Source organism: Fukomys damarensis, unplaced genomic scaffold (assembly GCF_012274545.1).
Source record: "Fukomys damarensis isolate Sample0158 unplaced genomic scaffold, DMR_v1.0_HiC HiC_scaffold_24, whole genome shotgun sequence".
Classification (NCBI taxonomy): domain Eukaryota; kingdom Metazoa; phylum Chordata; class Mammalia; order Rodentia; family Bathyergidae; genus Fukomys; species Fukomys damarensis.
In genome coordinates, this window is record NW_022900936.1 from 67,556,586 (window position 1) to 67,573,807 (window position 17,222).

The window sequence follows — 17,222 nt, forward strand, 5'->3', positions numbered from 1 at the left end:
CCCTCTTACTAAACGCTTAATTTTTTAAAAATTTCATGTGATTTATTGAAGAGATTCTTAAGAAAGGACAATGCTGAAGATGAAGATAGTGTAGAAGCAGCAGCAAATCATAGCTTCTGTGGGACATGGAAAACAACCATTTAACAAGCAGAAGGAGAAGAGAGCTCTTGGACCCAAGAAAGAGTCAACGTGAAGACCAAAGATCACGGAGCAGCGAAGGCAATACAGAGAAAAGCATGAGGCAGTGTGGAACACTAACGGGCTTCCTGGGGGGGTCTTGTTTCCACAAGAACAAGGTAAGCACCTGCCTCACAAGCACTGGGTCCTCAGTTTGATCCCTGGTACTGAAAAATAAAGAAAAGAAGAAAAGAAGAAAGGAAAGAAAGAAAGAAAGAAGGAAGGAAGGAAAGAAAAAAAGAAAGAAAGAAAGAAAGAAAGAAAGAAAGAAAGAAAGAAAGAAAGAAAGAAAGAAAGAAAGAAAGAAAGAAAGAAAGAAAGAAAGGCTGCAGTAGCCCCAGGAAAAGCCCACACTATTGTAAGCTGCAAATGGAGTGCTGGGTTTAACTCTCAAAGTGATTCTTTCTGAGGAGGGGTTTATTTTTTAAGACTGAACTACTCTGAGAATCAGAAGTTACATGCAACTGCATTTCAAGGCCTCTGGGGCCACCCTACGGCAATGTCTAGGAGTATGGCTGCCACAAGAACAGCTGTGGAGAGAGGAAGAGTAGTCAAGACCCCTTGAGAAGTTTAAGTAGCAGCAAGCGCAGGCTGTGGAGGCCACAGTAGTCTCACCTTCTGGAGTGTGTGGCTAGGCCACTTGTGTGTGGTTTTCTGATGGGGCTGAGTCTGAAAGTACTGATTTAAGCCAGTGGACTGCTTCCCTCACCTCGCGCCGGGCTTCGAGCAATGAACTCAGTGACCTGTTTGTTTTCTCCCTTCACCAACATGATCAGTGCTAGGCTCTGCCTGTACACTTGTCATATTCCTGAGAATATGGACAGAGGAACCCCTGGAGCAAGTGGGGCACCTCATAAAATCAACACTGCAAGGCTAGACAGACATAACAGTGGATCATGATGCATAGAAGGGCACAAACAAATACTAGTAGCCCCTGAGGTAAATACAGTCTTCAGACAGATGATATACCGTTTACTAACCCCCACACCCCCATACCAGTGGGAAAGGTGGGGCAGGATTCAGCAATACACAGAAATGTAATAGGCCCCAGGTGTAAGTCACTAGCCTCACCCCATATGTTATGCATTCTAACACTGCAGGCCTGGAAACCACCCAATCATCTTAACATGTAGGAATTTTTTTGACTCACTTCTTTTTTAATCTTGTTTTATGCTTTTTTCTTCTCTTTCTCTTTTTGTTTTTCTGTTAGTTTTACCTAATTCTAGTTACTCTTTATTTTTTTTAATTTTAAAGTCTCATTTCACACTTCTTTTCATCTTTCTTTCTAAAATCTTTTTTGTGAGGATCATCATTTTTAACTGTCATCATTTTTGCTAGTGCTCCTGTTTCATAAGTCTGCAATTAACACTTGATTTAATGGAAACTGTGAATTCTGGCCTGTAAGAAGAAGACTTGGGTAAAGAATCAATGGAATAAAATCACTGACAGCTGTGTTGCCAGTGCACTATGAGAGGGCCACATGGACAAGAAGTGCTATGGACAGCTCTGTTGCCGGACATGAGAGACTGGGGCCAATGACTTTACAGGAAATGGAGTCTCAAGAAATTCAGGCTGGAATTCGGGGTCTGGAGAGTTATGATGATGTTCCATCCAGTTATGATAACATGACCGTATTTTTAAAAATGTAGATGTTTGTACATGACTAAATGAATATATGTAGATTATTGTACATGAAAAACTAAGCTATCCCTTGAAAATAAGTCCTATTGTGTCTTTCACAGCCAAAATGAATATAAGTTCGGCCTTATTTTAGGGAAAATACAGTCTATACCTCGAGGAATTAAAGTCAGCAGCACAACACAGGAACAGCTGCATACCCATGTTTATTGCAGTACAATTCACAATAGCCAAGGTAAGGAGCCAGCTTAGGTGTCCTTCAACAGATAGATGGGTAAAGAAAATAATATATATAGATATATAGATATAGATATAGATGATATAGATATAGATACAGATATATTCACAGTGAAGTATTCCTGAGCCATAAAAATGAAATTTTGTCATTGGCATAAAAATGGATTGATCTGGAGATTATCATGAGCAAAATTTGAAAGACTCAGACAAATATTGCATGCTGTCCTTGATATGTGGGATCTAAAAACGATGACAAGAAAGTAAAAAGGAGTCTACTGTAGACCAGAGGATGGAAATAAGGGGTAAGGGGGAGAGTGTAAGGGTGGATAACAGTGGGGATGAATATGATCACAACACTTTACATGCATTGAAACCACCAAAATGTGAAACTAGGGGGGAGAATGGGGCAAGGGAGTGGTGGAGGTGATTCAAGTATGTTATGTGCATATGCAAATTTGCCCAAATGACACCCATTAATCTGCATAACCAACATGTACTAATAAAAGATTTAGTAAGTACTTTATACATATATTTTTTCACTACAAATAATAATTTAAAATTAAATATTAATAATTTCAATTAATTAATTCAGTACTTTTAGAGATTCACAAGTCATACAGTATTCAAAAATATGTCACTTATGAGGAAATATAGTGAAGGTTATTTCCTTTGTATTTGTCCTGTCTGTGTTTCTTGTCTGCCTAAATAAATTATTTGCATTGAAAAGTTATCAAATGAAAAAAATGGTGGCAGGCAAATTATGACAGCTTTAATAGAAAATAGTAACAGACTGCCTCTTCTGAGAGTGATCCTTAAAATTTTTTAAATCTCAGGACCCCTTTACATTCTTAAAAATTATTAAAACTTGAAGAGCTTTAGTGAGTTATATCTATTAATATTTATTACTTTAGAAAATAAAACTGAACAGATTTTAAATTTTAAAATAGCAATACCTTACATGTTCATGTAAATAACAAATTTTTATGAAAACCAACTATAATTTTCGGGGATAAACCTTTAGTGAGAAGAGTGGTATTGTTTTTACTTCTTTCCCAAATATCTCCTGACATCTGGCTTAATAACAAATAGTTAAAATATCACATCTTCTTTGTAATCAATCTGTTGTGAGATCATGAATTATGTAGCTTCTGAAACTCAAAAGAATAGACTCTGAGTAGTATCACAAAAGTTGTTTAACCTTACAGATCACTTGCCCTCCAAAAATTTCAGGAACTTAAGAAGTTCCTAACATAGGCAAAAGTTAAAACTATTTTAAAAAGCAAACAAAACAAAAGAACAAAGGACAAAGACAGTTTTGAAGATTTTCACTGATCGTGATGATTTAAAAACAAAACAGAAGCAGCAGGATTGCCAATACAAGCCCATACTGGGCAATTTAGCAAATTGGAAAGCCCCTGTCTCAAAATAAAAAAATGAACTGGGGATGTGAAGACCTTGGAGGGAGAGAGGGAGGGAGAGAAAGAGAGAGAGTAAAATCTAAATGTCTTATTGGCTTGTTGGCAATGAAGGAGCTAGAATATAACAAGGAAAATGGAGAATGGAATATTTCGAAAACCGTGTACCCAGAATTTAAGGAGTGTCATGGTGTAAATGTTCAGAAAATCTGTTGGGAAGAAATACATATAATGATGCAGACAAAAAAATAAGACTGGTGGATCTGATGGGTTGTTATGGCGCGGGGGTGGGGGTAGGGGTGGAGGTGGTGGGATAGGAGGGCGGGCGCTTAATCCTGCAGAAATTTGCAATGCTGACGAACTGGTGTTGTGTTCTTACAGAAATCTTAAACATGGCCCATGAGAGAATCCCAATAAAATAAGATATAAATCATCTTTTCTTGGAATCCATTGCTGAAGATACCAAATAAAGACATCAGGGTTTAGAAAGCTGGCATCTGAGCTATTTGAATGAAAGCTGTGTGCAATTTACCTGCCAATAGGAAATATTTTTTAGCAGCACAAGCTCACTGTGACTGGAAAGATCTGTAAAACTTATTGCTTCTGTTCACAAATTCCTCTCTTGAACTTGTGAAAAGCAACGTGTTGGCATTTCATTTCCCTCAGTGAGATGAGCGACTCCATAGTTTTACTCTGTCTCTCCTCAACCTTATCCCAATGACATTGATTACAGTGACACAGTCCTGTCTATGACCTCACACAAGCAGTTATCAATCATTTATGGAATATGTAGCACCCTTATAATTAGTTTGGACTTGTACATACTTGAAGCTTTAAAAAATAATAAAAACCAATAGTTTCTTATTTCTAAAAGTCCTTAAAATCACACTTTGAATACACTTAAAATCATACTTTATGAAAATGTTTACGAAATATCTAAAACTACTGTACCAAGGCTTACTGCATGTCACATAATTAATAAATAAAGCCAAACAGTCTTCCACAGTTGCATTCTACCAACCTGCCTGTGAAATGATCACATGTTTGGGACCAAGTGAAACAAAGGAAAAATAAAAAGAGGTGCCCAGGAAATAATGCTATCAGAAGATGAGGCAACAAACCCTCTACAAGATCAGTGAATCACAACATTCCACAGATGTTAGGGACGGTGTGTGGCTAATAGCACTACTTAGACCATCTGGAGGGAATGCTTAGAAGAGTGTCAACTATCTAACTATATTAACAATACACCAAAGTGAACTACTCGAAATGAAGGAACTAAATAGTAGGAACTAAATAGTTCAAAGCAAGTAGGATTTTCTGGATGCTGCATATACTGCAAACTTGAGGGTTTGTGCTGGCAGAAAGCTGTGCGACAGGAAGGAGGAAAGGCTGTCCATCTTGTCTGTTCTCTGAGTTCTGAACACTGAGATACATGTAAGGCTGGGGTGTTCACATATGCACTCTCCTCTGTACATTCACCTATAAAGGCAAATTCTACCTTAAAGATGTTTATAAGAAAATCCAGGTCTGGGCATGGTGGCTCAGGACTGTAGTTCTGGCCACTTAGAAGATTGAGGCAAGAGAGTCCCAAGTTCTTGTCAAACCCACGTAGCTTAGTGAGACGTCATCTCAAAGGCAGCAGGGTGGGGGTGGGGGGTTGTCAGGATGTAGCTAAGTGCTAGGCCCTGTGTTCAACCTCTATCATTTATTTTTTATTTTTTTTAGTACTGGGTATCCAACTTGGGACCTTACACTTCTGAAAGCAGACAGTGGAACCACTAAGCTAAATCTCTGGCCCTTAATACATAGAATGTATTTTTTTTTTTTTTTGGTATTGGGGATTGAACTTTGGACCTTGCCCTTGCAAGACAGGTGGCAGAATCACTGAGCTAAATCCCCAGCAGCTATTACTGTTAAAAAACATTTTTTTTTCCAGGCTGCTATGGTTCCACCTGTTTTCAATGGAATTTGATGAAACAATCTCGTCTATCAAGAGATGACCAACAAAAAGGTTCTGTTCTGTGTTATTTTCTGGAGATTAGGAACAAAAAGAAGAATTTATAGATTGTCAATAATTTTTACAGTGCAGAGTTTGGAAGAATTTATTGACTTCAAGAAGTTGGTTTACTTGACATTTTTAAGCTCCAGAATGAATTTAAAAAATCAGAAGGAAGCCAGAGCTGAGGGGGTGGCGGCACATGTCTGTGATCCCAGCACTCCGGGAGGCTGAAGGAAGAGGATCATAAATGCGAGCCCCGCCTGGGAGACTTAGTGAATTAGAGAGACCCTGTCTCAAGAAGAGAGGGTAAGGAGTGCTGGGGATTTAGATCAGTGCAAAGACCCCAGGTTCAAGCCCAGTATTGCCAAACAAACAAACAAACCAAAATGACAAGGAATGTATGAAAATATAATAAGGTTTACTAACAAAGTTAATGAATTTAAAGAAAAAGTAAGTTTAGAACAGTCCTATGAGGGATTTAACTGGTACCTTACAAGTACCTCACAATAATTTAACTCAATATCCCTCTCCCACCCTTTTTATTATTGTTATTTATTTTATTTCTACATATATTTTATTGTTGAGGACATATGATATTTTTTAAAACTATCAATATTAAACTATCTTATCCACTTATGTACCTTGCTATTCTCCTTTTCTTATGGTCAGCACTTCTCTGTGGGAACATTTTCTTTCAACCTAAAGAACACTAATGTTTCCTATAATGTGATTTTTTTCAGGGGGATATATGAGTTTTCACTTGTCTGAAATTTGTTTTATCTTTGTTTTTGTTTTATCTTCCTGTTTTGAAGGACATATTCATGGAATCTAGAATTTCTAGGTTAGCAACGTTTTTCCCTTCATTTTTTGAAGGAAATAATCCCATTTTTGGTCTCCACAATTTCTGTTTAAAAATAAGTCAAAGGTTTTATTGTTGCTGTTCTGGAGGTATTATACCATTTTCCTCTCTGTTTTTGTGATTTTTCCCTATCTGTAATTTTCCGCAGCTGATATGCTCAAATAAAATTATCATTATCCTTGTTTGGGTTTACTGAGATTCATTATACATTGATCCTTTTATCAGTCTGAAAGTTCTTGAGCATTTCCTCTCCCAGTATGAACTCTGCCTTTATTCTCTTTGTCCTTATACCTTCTGAGATCTGAATGTTAGACCACACGCTTTATTTATTTTATTTTTGTTCCTTTCATTATTCAGTTTGAATATTTTCTGTGGACTTGTCTTTGATTTTACTAACCATGTCTCCTGCTCTCTAGGTGTTAAACATATTCAATAAATTCTTGATTTCAGATATGGTATCATGTGTCCTAGAATATCTATTTGATTTCAAAAATAAATACACTATGCTAAAGTTTTTCACTTTTCAATCATTTATGCATTTCCCTCAATTTTCCTGAAAATGTTATTATAGTTATTTTAAAGTCAGTGTCCAGTAAATCCAATAGTGAATTTACCTGTGGCTGTCCTCTCTGATATCTTTTTTTTTTTTTTGCATGCCCAGTAATTCTTAGATATCAGACATCATGTAAAAACTAAAATGTGTTTAGTATATTTCACATTTCTAAATTGTATCAGTGCTGCAAACTACTAGGAGCCTTGCTGTTTTCTCTTTTTCTTGGAAAGCAGACTGTCTGTCTATAAGGGCCAGGCAGAATCCTCTGTCCTAACTTGGCAAATGTCACAAAGGAAGAAAATGGCTTATGATCACTAGCTCACCTTCAAGAGTGCTCTACCCTTCAAGAATTTCCATTAACCTAGTCCTAATTGTGATTAAGTACTTTGATGTCTTTATAGTGCTTTTACAAATATAGTAATACCTCAGTTCATGAATCCTTCTGTTTGCAAACAATTCCGGTTGCAAACAAAAGCACCGGCAAATTTTGGTTCCATTCACAAATTGCATTGGGTAACAAAGAAGGCCACAGTCATCTTCCCCACACAAACACAGATGCAGCCATCTTCTCCCAAACTGTAAAACAAATTATGTTTGTACATTGACATACTGCTGTAATTTGAAAAAGCTTTTTTTTTTTTTAATACTTACTAATGTAAGACCCTGGAGTTCCTGCAACCTACTATGCTCTAGTTAGAGGTAAAGGGCTGTTTTTGCAGCTTTAACAAAAACTCTATGATGATGACTCCCAAATCTCCAATTAGGAACTCTCAATCTTTGTGCAGTCCTGTTCAACAGCTAACTTTGGTAGGATTCTTCTTTCCCTTAAAGGAATCCAAGCAGGCTTCTTTTGTTCTCTGTTGCCTTGTCTGATACACATGTCCATTTGGGGCTCTGCTTTGTCTTTTATTTCCCATTTCCATCCTCAGTGGACTGAAAATTCTCCTTTCAGTTAAAAAAATAAAAAAGAATACCTTTCAAAAATAGCAACAAGGAGGCTTAACTTATAGTTCATTATCTTCAATTCTCAAATAAGAGAATTGAGATTTCAAGAATGAGCACAAGGCAACAGCTTACATTGGAGCTGAATCAAGACTTAATGAAGGTTTATTTCATTCCTTTTTTCTACATCTACCATGCTGTTGTCCCTCTCTGAATAAGGGAGTCAAGGATTTTGTGTGGGACTATCTCAACTTCAAGTATTATGTGCTCATAAACCACTGAAATATCCTGCTTGATTAATCCCATGTGCATAATGGAAAGTTAACTTTTTGGTCCCTTCAGATGGAACACAAATTGTCACAGTACATCCTAATCTTCTGTCACCAAAATGTGGTCACTTTCTCCTTAACCATATTCTATACAGCTGGACATTCATCATATCTTCTAATCCATAGAACAACCTATGGAGAGGTAGGTTCTAATGTTAAAATTTTTCTAATGCTAAGGAATTGAGACTGAGGGTTTTGTTTTGTGTTGTGTTTGCTTTTGGTACCAGGGATCAAATTCAGGACCTTGGGCTTGCGAGGCAGCCATGGTACCACTGAGCAAAATCTATGGCCCCGAGGCTTAGTTTTGTCAGGTAAATTTTCTTAACTATTTATGCTATCCTATCTCTCTCAAAGACTTTTATTGGATCTGCATTGCTTTTCTCATTGAAATGATGCCATGTTTGACTTTCAAGACCTCCACAATTTGTGTTACTCATTTTAACTGTGCTTCTCCAGCTTTATTTCAGAAAAGGCTGGATCAAGCCTAAACTGGGCTAAATCCGTGGTCACGCCAACCCAGTGCGTAGGTGCCAACAGCAATATTGCTGAGAGCAGTCAGACTTGACCTTGTCCTTTTTCTGAGGAGTAATTTTTGGCTTTGTTATTAGCAAATTTCCCAAATTTGTTTGTATATTGTGCTAGCAGCAGCTCTTGGAAGTCACGAATTTCACAGGGTTATTACTTCGTAAGTGATCAGTTACCTCTTTTGATTTAGCCTCCTGTAGCCATGCTTATATTTCAAATATTTCTTTTATGTTCACATCAAGATTCAGTGATATATGATTTGTTTGTGTGCTGCCTAAAGTTGTACTATGTATTCCCCTGGTTTGGAGACTTGGTGTACCTACTCTGGGTCACTTTAGCCTTGTCTTTCTTAAGTGTATAACAATTTCTATCCTTTAGAATACTCTGCATCATCATTCTTCCTTTTACTTATCCTCTTGGCTTCTGATATAATTGTAGTATTTCTATGATTCAGAGACTCAAAGTATATTCCCCCCAAATAAATGGTTTTGAGGGGTTAATACATCAGAGTTTTCAATATAAGACCAGGGCTATTTTCTCTCCTATTTCCATTACCATTGCTGATAGTACTTAATATCGCACCAATCTTTTCCAACAGAAAACACAGGCCTGCTGACCTTCCTAGGTGCATCATAACACCGAAAAGACAAGGTGAAGCTCTAGTAAAGAAGCATTGTTGGCTATGAGGCAGAAGACCCTGGTGCTGGGTCTATCTTTCACTAATTATGTGACCCTGGGAAAATCACTGATCCAATAAAACCTTACATGTTTTATTAGAATTGTGTTAAATACTAGGATACAGAAATAAGCCACATGCCCTGAATTTAGGGAACTTACAGGCTACTGGAAGGTACTGAAAGGAAAATCAGTGATTAAAATAGGGTATGATATGTGTTAAGAAGTCTGTACTAGACGCAGGAGCCCAAAAGAAAAACTCCTAGATGAGACATCTAATCTATTTAGAAAAAGAATGAGAACGAGTCAGAAAACACTCCAAGAGTGATGATATTTTAACTGAGGCCTAGGTAATCCAATGCTCATTGCTGTATTCTCAGCTTCCACAATAGCAGGTAAGGGGTGAGTATTCAGTAAGTATCCACTTACTGTGACAGTGAGGCAGGAACTTCATGTGTCTAGGAGGCTTTGGACAAAGGTATGGAGCTGTCAGAGACACAGTGCGTTCAGGGAACTGTAAATATGGAGTGCTAGAGTGGTTGGGTCTAAGGTTGAAAATACAGCTCAAGACCAGAATGAATATAAAAGGCCTGGTGTGCCTTGTAAGACTTTTAAAAGCAATAGGGAGCCACTAGAGGATTTTGGTGCAAAAGTCACACAATCAGATTTTTCTGTTATTTTGATAAGTCAGTTATCAATTTATTGTCTCTCAGCTCCAGATTCATTCTATATTGCCTTGGTTTAAATAGGACGAGTTCCTTTAAATGTTTCTCCCAGCCTGCTGTCATGATGTTAAGCTTTGTTAGGACAGGGCACTCAGAGAGGAGAAACACTGGGGGAGAAAGGGATCTATCTTGCTAGTTCAGGTGGGCCCCTGTTTCTAAGATACAGGGTACCTACAATTTCCCCAGTGCTGGGGTCCAGCAGCACGCAGCTTTTCCAATCTCTAGAGAAGATGCCGTATGTGATCCCATGAGTGCCTGACTGCTGCAGTACATGCCCGAAATACAGCCAGTTGCCCTGTGTGTGCTGTGTTTGGATGAGGAATTCCCGGAGTTTATGTGTGAAAGGCTTGATCCCCGGCGTGGTGCCTTTGGGAGGTGGAACTTTTGAGAGATGGGGCCCGGTGGGAGTTGCTTGGATCATTGGGAATATACACCTGAGGGGAGCTGTGGGACCTCAGTTTCTTCCTTTTCACTTTGCTTCTTGGGTCATGAGGAGAGTGATATGGTCTGCCACACACTCCCACCATGATGTATTCTCAGCACCAAAGGCCCAAAGCAGTGCAGCTGCTTGATCTTGGACTGGAAGCTCCAGAACTATAGTCCCAAATAAACCTTTTCTTCTTTAAAATTAATTGCTTCAGGTATTTGTTTATAGTGATGGGAAGCTGACTAATATACTCTGGCACTTCTCTTGGAAAGCTTTGCAGCAAAGTGCTGCCAGTGAGTCACCTTCATGTAAATGGTTTTCCTGGCATCCCAGCATGTGGATTCTGCCTTCCTGGCACCTCTGCAATTTTTTTGCCCTCTTGTGAACTGTGGCCATGCCCTCTGCAACAAGTCCTGGAAGAGGTTTCAATTCATCTCAAGGGTAGTGTTTGCTCCTTTTTTCTATGATTCCTGTATTTTTTAGATCTTGCTTTACATTTTTGCTGTTGTTGTTGAGATATCACTATATAGTCCAAGGTAGACTTAAAGCTGCTATATAGCCCATGCTAGCCTTGAACACACAATCTTCCTGCCTCAGTCTCTGGAGTACTGGGATTACAGACATGTGCCACCATGACTGGCTTGCTTTATATCTTACTTGCCTGCCCTCTATTACTCTAATCCTATTATTGTCAAAAACATCTTTATTTTGAAGCTGTCCTGTTAAATTACTAGATAATTTCTTTCTTTTGTAGGACCCTGAAATATGTATCGACTGTCACCGGTATAGTGGGCTGAAAGGAGCTGGGTGAGGCTTCAGACAGGAAGCATGAATAGGACAATGTGGCAGCTTTTTGGGTAACAAATCTCGAGAGTTTCATTGCTTTGGAGGAAATTGAAATAGGGAGAGATAAGAGGCAGATATTTAGGAAAGAGAATCCATAGGACTTGGTAATCAATAGGGGAGAAGGATGAGGAGTATAGAGTAACTCCCAGTCTCCACACTTGGGTGACTGTATTCATGGTAGTGGCGCCATTAAGAACACGGAGACCATTGAAGGTGGGCCAGATAAATTTCTCCTCCTATGTTCCCTTATTATCAGGAGTTCCGTGCACTCTTGAGTCACAAAGACTTGGAATCATAGACTCCTTGAGTGGAGAGGCACTAAAATCCACCTTTCCGCCTTTGGGCCCTAAGAGCCATTTGCCCACATTAGATTTGAAAAAGTTGGGGGAAAGGTACATTCTATGCAGCATTTTATAAAGTTCTTTTATATTCTTAGCCTGTAGGTTCAGTGGGCCTTCTTCAATTACACATTCTAGGGCACCAACTCTTACAATTCAATAAATTTCCTATTAAGTGAAACCTACTTGCCTCCCAATGGGGAACAGCAGGCCAATACATACTTGCTAAGTGCTGAAGAATATAGATCTTAATCAAATATCAACTGTAAGCTTGTTTCTGGAATTTCCAGTTAGATTTTATTGGTGTGGGCTGACCAGGGCTTCAGTTAGAGAAATGAGAGTCGCCAGTTAAATGAATGAAAGGTTTGAGAATCTCAGAGAAAGAAACAACTTTTGGAACCAAGGGCCAGGCAACAGTACATTCTTGTTTGGGTTTGGAACAGGAGGTTTCAGACATTTGATTAGTCCTGCTTGGAATGCACTCCCTAATTTTCACAGTTTAATTCTTCCCTCAGAACTGGGCTTGCCTTCCCTGACCTCACTGTCTGTTCCATTATACCATCTCAGGATATCACTTACCCACACCCTCTCCTTGGGGTCACTTAGCTCTAATTTTACATAATTCGTGAGATTCTATGATTAACGCATTTCCCCTTATAGACTGCAAAGGCAAAGGGAGGAAAGGCCAGTTTTTGCTCACTCTAGAATTCCAATGCCTAGCTCAGTGCCTGTAACTCACAGTTTGAGTACATACTGCTAAAAATGATTGACTGGTGTCAGCTTGTAATGGTTGGCCGGCCATATCATTGGTCCCCCTAGCGGTCCTCCAAAGGTGTTGTCATAACCACGTTACATGAAAAAGCAAATCTGCTCCTGGGTAAGGCTTTGCTTTCAGATTCCGTTTCCAAATCTCTGTTCTCAGCGTGAGATATCATAAAATAGTATTTCTGGGTACCCAAAACACACACAATTAGGTCAAAAAGCAATGACCCCCCCCCTTACCCCGTTCCTTTGCTCTGGAGGAGGAAGCTCTGGAATCCGGATGGGGCCCTAGGGCAGGGCTGGTCCCTCAGTCTAGCCCACTCTGGGATGGTCTGGGAGTTCCCCTCCCTCCACATCCCCTGGGGGCTGCTACCTTAGGCTCGCTCCCAAACTGGTTGTCCGGCCTCAGGCGACACCTCGCGCCTGGCTTCAGGCGGGAGATGTGAGGCAAACTCCAAGGCCTGGCACCCTTGGCGGAGGGAGAGCAGCAGGACCTGGGCGGCAAGAGTGGTGCCAGCCAGGCGGGGGACTGGAGCGCGGGCGCGGCGGGCGCGACCCGGCCTCGTTAGAGAGCCTCGCTGCCGCGCCACCCCCGCGGAGGAGAGAGGCGAACTGCTGGGCTTTGCCAGGGGACCGAGTGGGCGCTGGGTGGGGGGCGTGTGTGCTAGGGACTCGGATGGGGAGTGTTGCGATTTGCAGGAGACTTGTGTGGGTTTAGACGGCAGAAGAGAGGAGCTTAAAGTGACCCATTGGTTGATGACAGGGGGCAAGTGAGGGAAAGCCTTGGGGACAATTAGTAAGTAGCAAATCCTATTTTCAGTGCTTTGTTTGTTTGTTTTATATACTAGGACCTGTTCTAAGTGTGTTCCATATATTAACTCGTTTCATCCTGACAGTCACCCCAAGGAGGCAAATACTGTTGTCTTTATTTTTATTTTCCTTTCTCTCGCGAAGAAAGGAAGGTGGGGTTAGACGGAGTAGGAAGAGAACCAGAGACACCCGGGACACAGGGAGAGAAAGAAAAGGCCCCGCAGAACGTGGCACTGCCAGGCTGCTTTCACAAACATAATGGTCTCCATGTTAGTACATCTGCAGGTGGGCGCACATTCGTTTTAGGAATGGGGAACAGGTTCAAAACTTGCCTATTGTCAGACAGCTGGCAGGAGGGCCAAATGTGCCCCCTACCTCTTCAAGATTGTTCTGTTTTAAACTCCCAACATCTTTCTCTGCTTCACCTTTGGCCACATCACACTCATTTTTAAGGTGCCCATCGCAACTCCCAGTCTTTCAGTCCACTTATACAGCAGTGTGACTTATCTAAATCAATGTGTTTACCCAGGGCCTTCAGAGGTGGCTCTAGCAGGGAGATGAGAGCTGTTGCTTCTCCTTAAAGCAATTTCAAGCATCAGTGAACAAGTGGGGGAGCTGGATTTTGGTTAAGTATTCAGAAGGCTTTTCACAGCCTCTCCTCCTCTATTTTAGAGGGCCTGCCCTGCTGGCATTCGTCAGAGTCCTCACAGGTCCTTGCACACCTGGAGAATCCTGGAAGATCTGGGGCAGCCATGGCCCACAGGCAAGACCTGGGCATCGAATCACTGGCCACAACCTTCCTTTCCAAGGCCTCTGTGGACCACAACTGTTGGCATAGGCACCTGACTGGGAAGTGTGCTTTGGGCTGCAGGTGCATTCTTCAGGAGAAAAAGAATACTTTGGCCACATGCATCTGTCATGTGTGCACACAGGAAGGTGTGCAGATTAAGCAAAAGTGACATGACTGAATAAAAATGATTTTTTTTGTGTGCTGAAAAGAATGGGTATTTCTAGGCAAAGTGGTAACCAGCTGGGCATGGAATATGAAAAAATTGAATTTTAGTGTTACAGATTAAATGTTGAAAAGGAATTTTATGATGGTGTCTCACTGAGATGGTCTGACATCTGTCTGTAGGAGGCCAAGTTAGGCAGGTTTATCTGTCAATAAATATAATACACAGTAGCAAAGAAAGTACTACTTTATAAGGAAACAAACACAAAATTCAGGGAAGTTGTTTTGTTCCAAGAAAGAGGCAGGGGTGGGAGAGGGAGGTGGACATAGATAGATGTGGCTGGTGGTGGCCTAGCTCCTGCAGTAGGTGGTGGATTTTTATGGGTGTTCATTTTGTTTTAGAACTTATGTGGACATTTTAGAGCTTCAAATAGTAGATATAAATCTTTTAAAATAAATCTATTGAATAAGTCACACATTCTCTGTTTGATGGATAGTTAATAATTGAGTACATTATTTCTCACCATTGCATTTTTTTCTTTTCTACTACATCAGTTCATCATTATGCAAACGTGGTCTAATTTTGCTCATGGAATTCACCTCCATCTCTGACTCATTTGTCTGCTCTCCTCTATAGCAAAGTTCTTTAAGAGCATTGTCTGTGCTTTCTGCCTCTAAATTCTCCTCCCAGTCTCTCTTGAATCTACTTGAATTGGGGTTTCATCTCTATCAGTCCACAGAAACTACACTTGTCAAGGTCCCCCAAGATTCACTACTAAATCCAAGATCATCTCTTGGTCTCAGCTCAACCCACCAGCAGCATTTGACCCTGTTAACTACTCTCTCGGCCTTGAAACATTTTATTTCCTTGGCTTCCAGGACATCACACACATGGTTTCTCTCCTTCCTCATTGGCTGTTTCTTTGCAATCTCTTTGCTGCTTTTCCTCCTCTGTTTGCTACCTTGATGTGGCACTGCCCTAGGGTCTGACCTTGAACTTCTCTATCTGTACTCACTCTATTTTTGATGTTATCAAAATTCGTGTTTTGGATCTCAACTTTATTCTCCAGCTTGAATATTTCCTTCGATTCCATGTTAGGATATCCAGCTGTCAATCTAGTCATACCACTGGATGTCTAATAGATTTCCTGGACTTAACATGTCTGTTATGATTTGGATCTAAAATGTTCCCTAAAAGTCTCACGTATTCATTAGCGGAGATTTTGGAAGGTGATTGGATCATGGGGGCAATAGCGGCTTAATCTATTGATCAGTTCACAACTGAATGTGCAGGTAGGAGGTGAGGCCTGGCCAGAAGGGGTGGGTAACTAGACTATAACCTGGAAGGGTATATTTTTGTCCCTAGATCCTCCTTTTGTTCTCTGCTTCATGGCTGCCATGGGGTGAACAGTTTTCCTCTACTATGAGTTTCTGCCTTGGAGCCAGCTAACTAACCATGGGGTGAATTCTCTGAAAACCATGAGCCAAAAACAAACCTTTCATCCTTTAAGTAGAGTGACAGATATTTTGTGCCAGCAATACCGAAGTGACAGGTAGCATACGTGGAGTTATTACCAAGACGGTACCTGACAAAGTGATTCTAAAGCCTTTGGAATTATTCTATGGGAGGAGTTTGGAAAAGTTTGGAGATGTAGGCTACAGAAGCCCTAGAATGATGATAGTGAACCTTTTAGATGAGTGCCCAAACTGCAATCTAAAATTGACTTATTTATAGCAAAGTGTCAACATTGCAGTAATCTGAATACTGAGGTGGGGTGTATTTGTTTTTTTGCTTTGTTTTTGTTCTGAGACAAGGTTTTGCTGTGTGGTTCAGGCTGGCCTTGAATTAATTGTGCAGCCCAGGCTGGTCTTGAATTCACAGCAATCCTCTTGCCTCAGCCTCCCAAGTGCTAGGCAGGCATGTGCTACCATGTCCAGCTAATACTGAGGTTTTTAGTTTAGAAACAACTAATACATTAGCACCTTTTGTCTTAAAAGAAAAACAAATAACATGTGTGCCATAGGTTCACGAGCACTGCCCTAAAATGTTGTGAGCAGTGCTTGATGGGTGAGACAGGTCAGAGCTCAGAAGAGAAATGTACTGATAGAAATGTGGACAGAAATGGCCAGGCTCAGTAGCAATGAGGGAATGAAGGCTATTGGGAAATGGCCTAGAAGTTATGCATGTTTTACTTTGGCAAAGTTGGGGGAAATGAGAGCATGGCCGCTGAAAAGATCAGTATTACAAAGTAGCCATATATTTGCATCAGGATAATATCTCAGGAAGCAGCCAGATGCCACCCATGGCAGAATTGAGTATAAAAAGATTGGGCTGGGGATTTAGCTCAGTGGCACCATGCTTGCCTCATAAGTACAAGGTCCTGAGTTCAATCCCCTGCACTGCCCCCCCCAATATATATATATATATATGTGAGAGACTGCTTGGGCCTGCATAAGATGGCTGCCCTCAACCTTAGCCTTTGCCTCGGTGGAAAAATCCCACTAGACTACGTATGTGACTTTTGGCAGGTTTAGCCCCTGGGCAAACAGGAAATCTTACAGAAAAAATAGCCCTTTGTGCTAACCACAGGGTCACGGGATCTGGAACAGGAAGCAGGTGGTATTTCCCTGTCCTACTTGCCCCTAGGGATTGTGAAGTTAAAGATTGCATAGGGTTAATTGTTGATGTACGCCTTCCCACTTACCCCTCCCCACATTTGGTAAAATACTGATTGCTGTATGGTTAAATGCTTGAGTGACTCATGTGATTGATTTGTTTGAACTGTCCAATAAGCTTGCTGAACCTTCCCCCTGGGATAACAGTATATAATCGTTTTGCTGAGCCAATAAAGCGCCTTTGATCAGAAACCAGACTTGGGCCGTGTACTCTAACTTCTTAAAGATTTCCTCCACAGACATTCAAGATCGGATCGGCCTCTGATGACCCACGAATAAGAGGCGGCTCTCACCTCCTATTCCCCGCGGGACGGGGTCCCCCCAGAGAGCCGCA

The 17,222-nt window shown here is 40.6% G+C and overlaps 1 protein-coding gene and 1 long non-coding RNA gene across 4 annotated transcripts in view; one reads left to right on the top strand and one right to left on the bottom strand.

Annotated features, from left to right (window-relative positions):
- The window catches only part of Ropn1 (rhophilin associated tail protein 1), a 29,051-nt gene extending 16,038 nt beyond the window's left edge, over window positions 1–13,013 (bottom strand). Inside the window, exons 1-2 of one of the 3 annotated variants that reach the window (XM_010618140.2) lie at window positions 12,824–13,013; window positions 12,691–12,738 (exon numbers count right to left, since the gene is read on the bottom strand). The gene's annotated coding sequence lies outside the window, so the exon portion shown is untranslated. Of the gene's footprint in view, window positions 1–7,305; window positions 7,458–12,690; window positions 12,739–12,823 lie in introns of all 3 variants that reach the window. The other 2 variants (XM_010618134.1, XM_010618127.1) reach the window with 2 other exon arrangements.
- A 19-nt stretch (window positions 13,014–13,032) lies between these two features.
- LOC104858051 lies at window positions 13,033–14,255 on the top strand. The gene is made up of 2 exons (XR_779028.1): window positions 13,033–13,246; window positions 13,933–14,255. It is a non-coding gene; the product is annotated as an uncharacterized LOC104858051 (long non-coding RNA).
- Window positions 14,256–17,222: the final 2,967 nt, after the last annotated feature.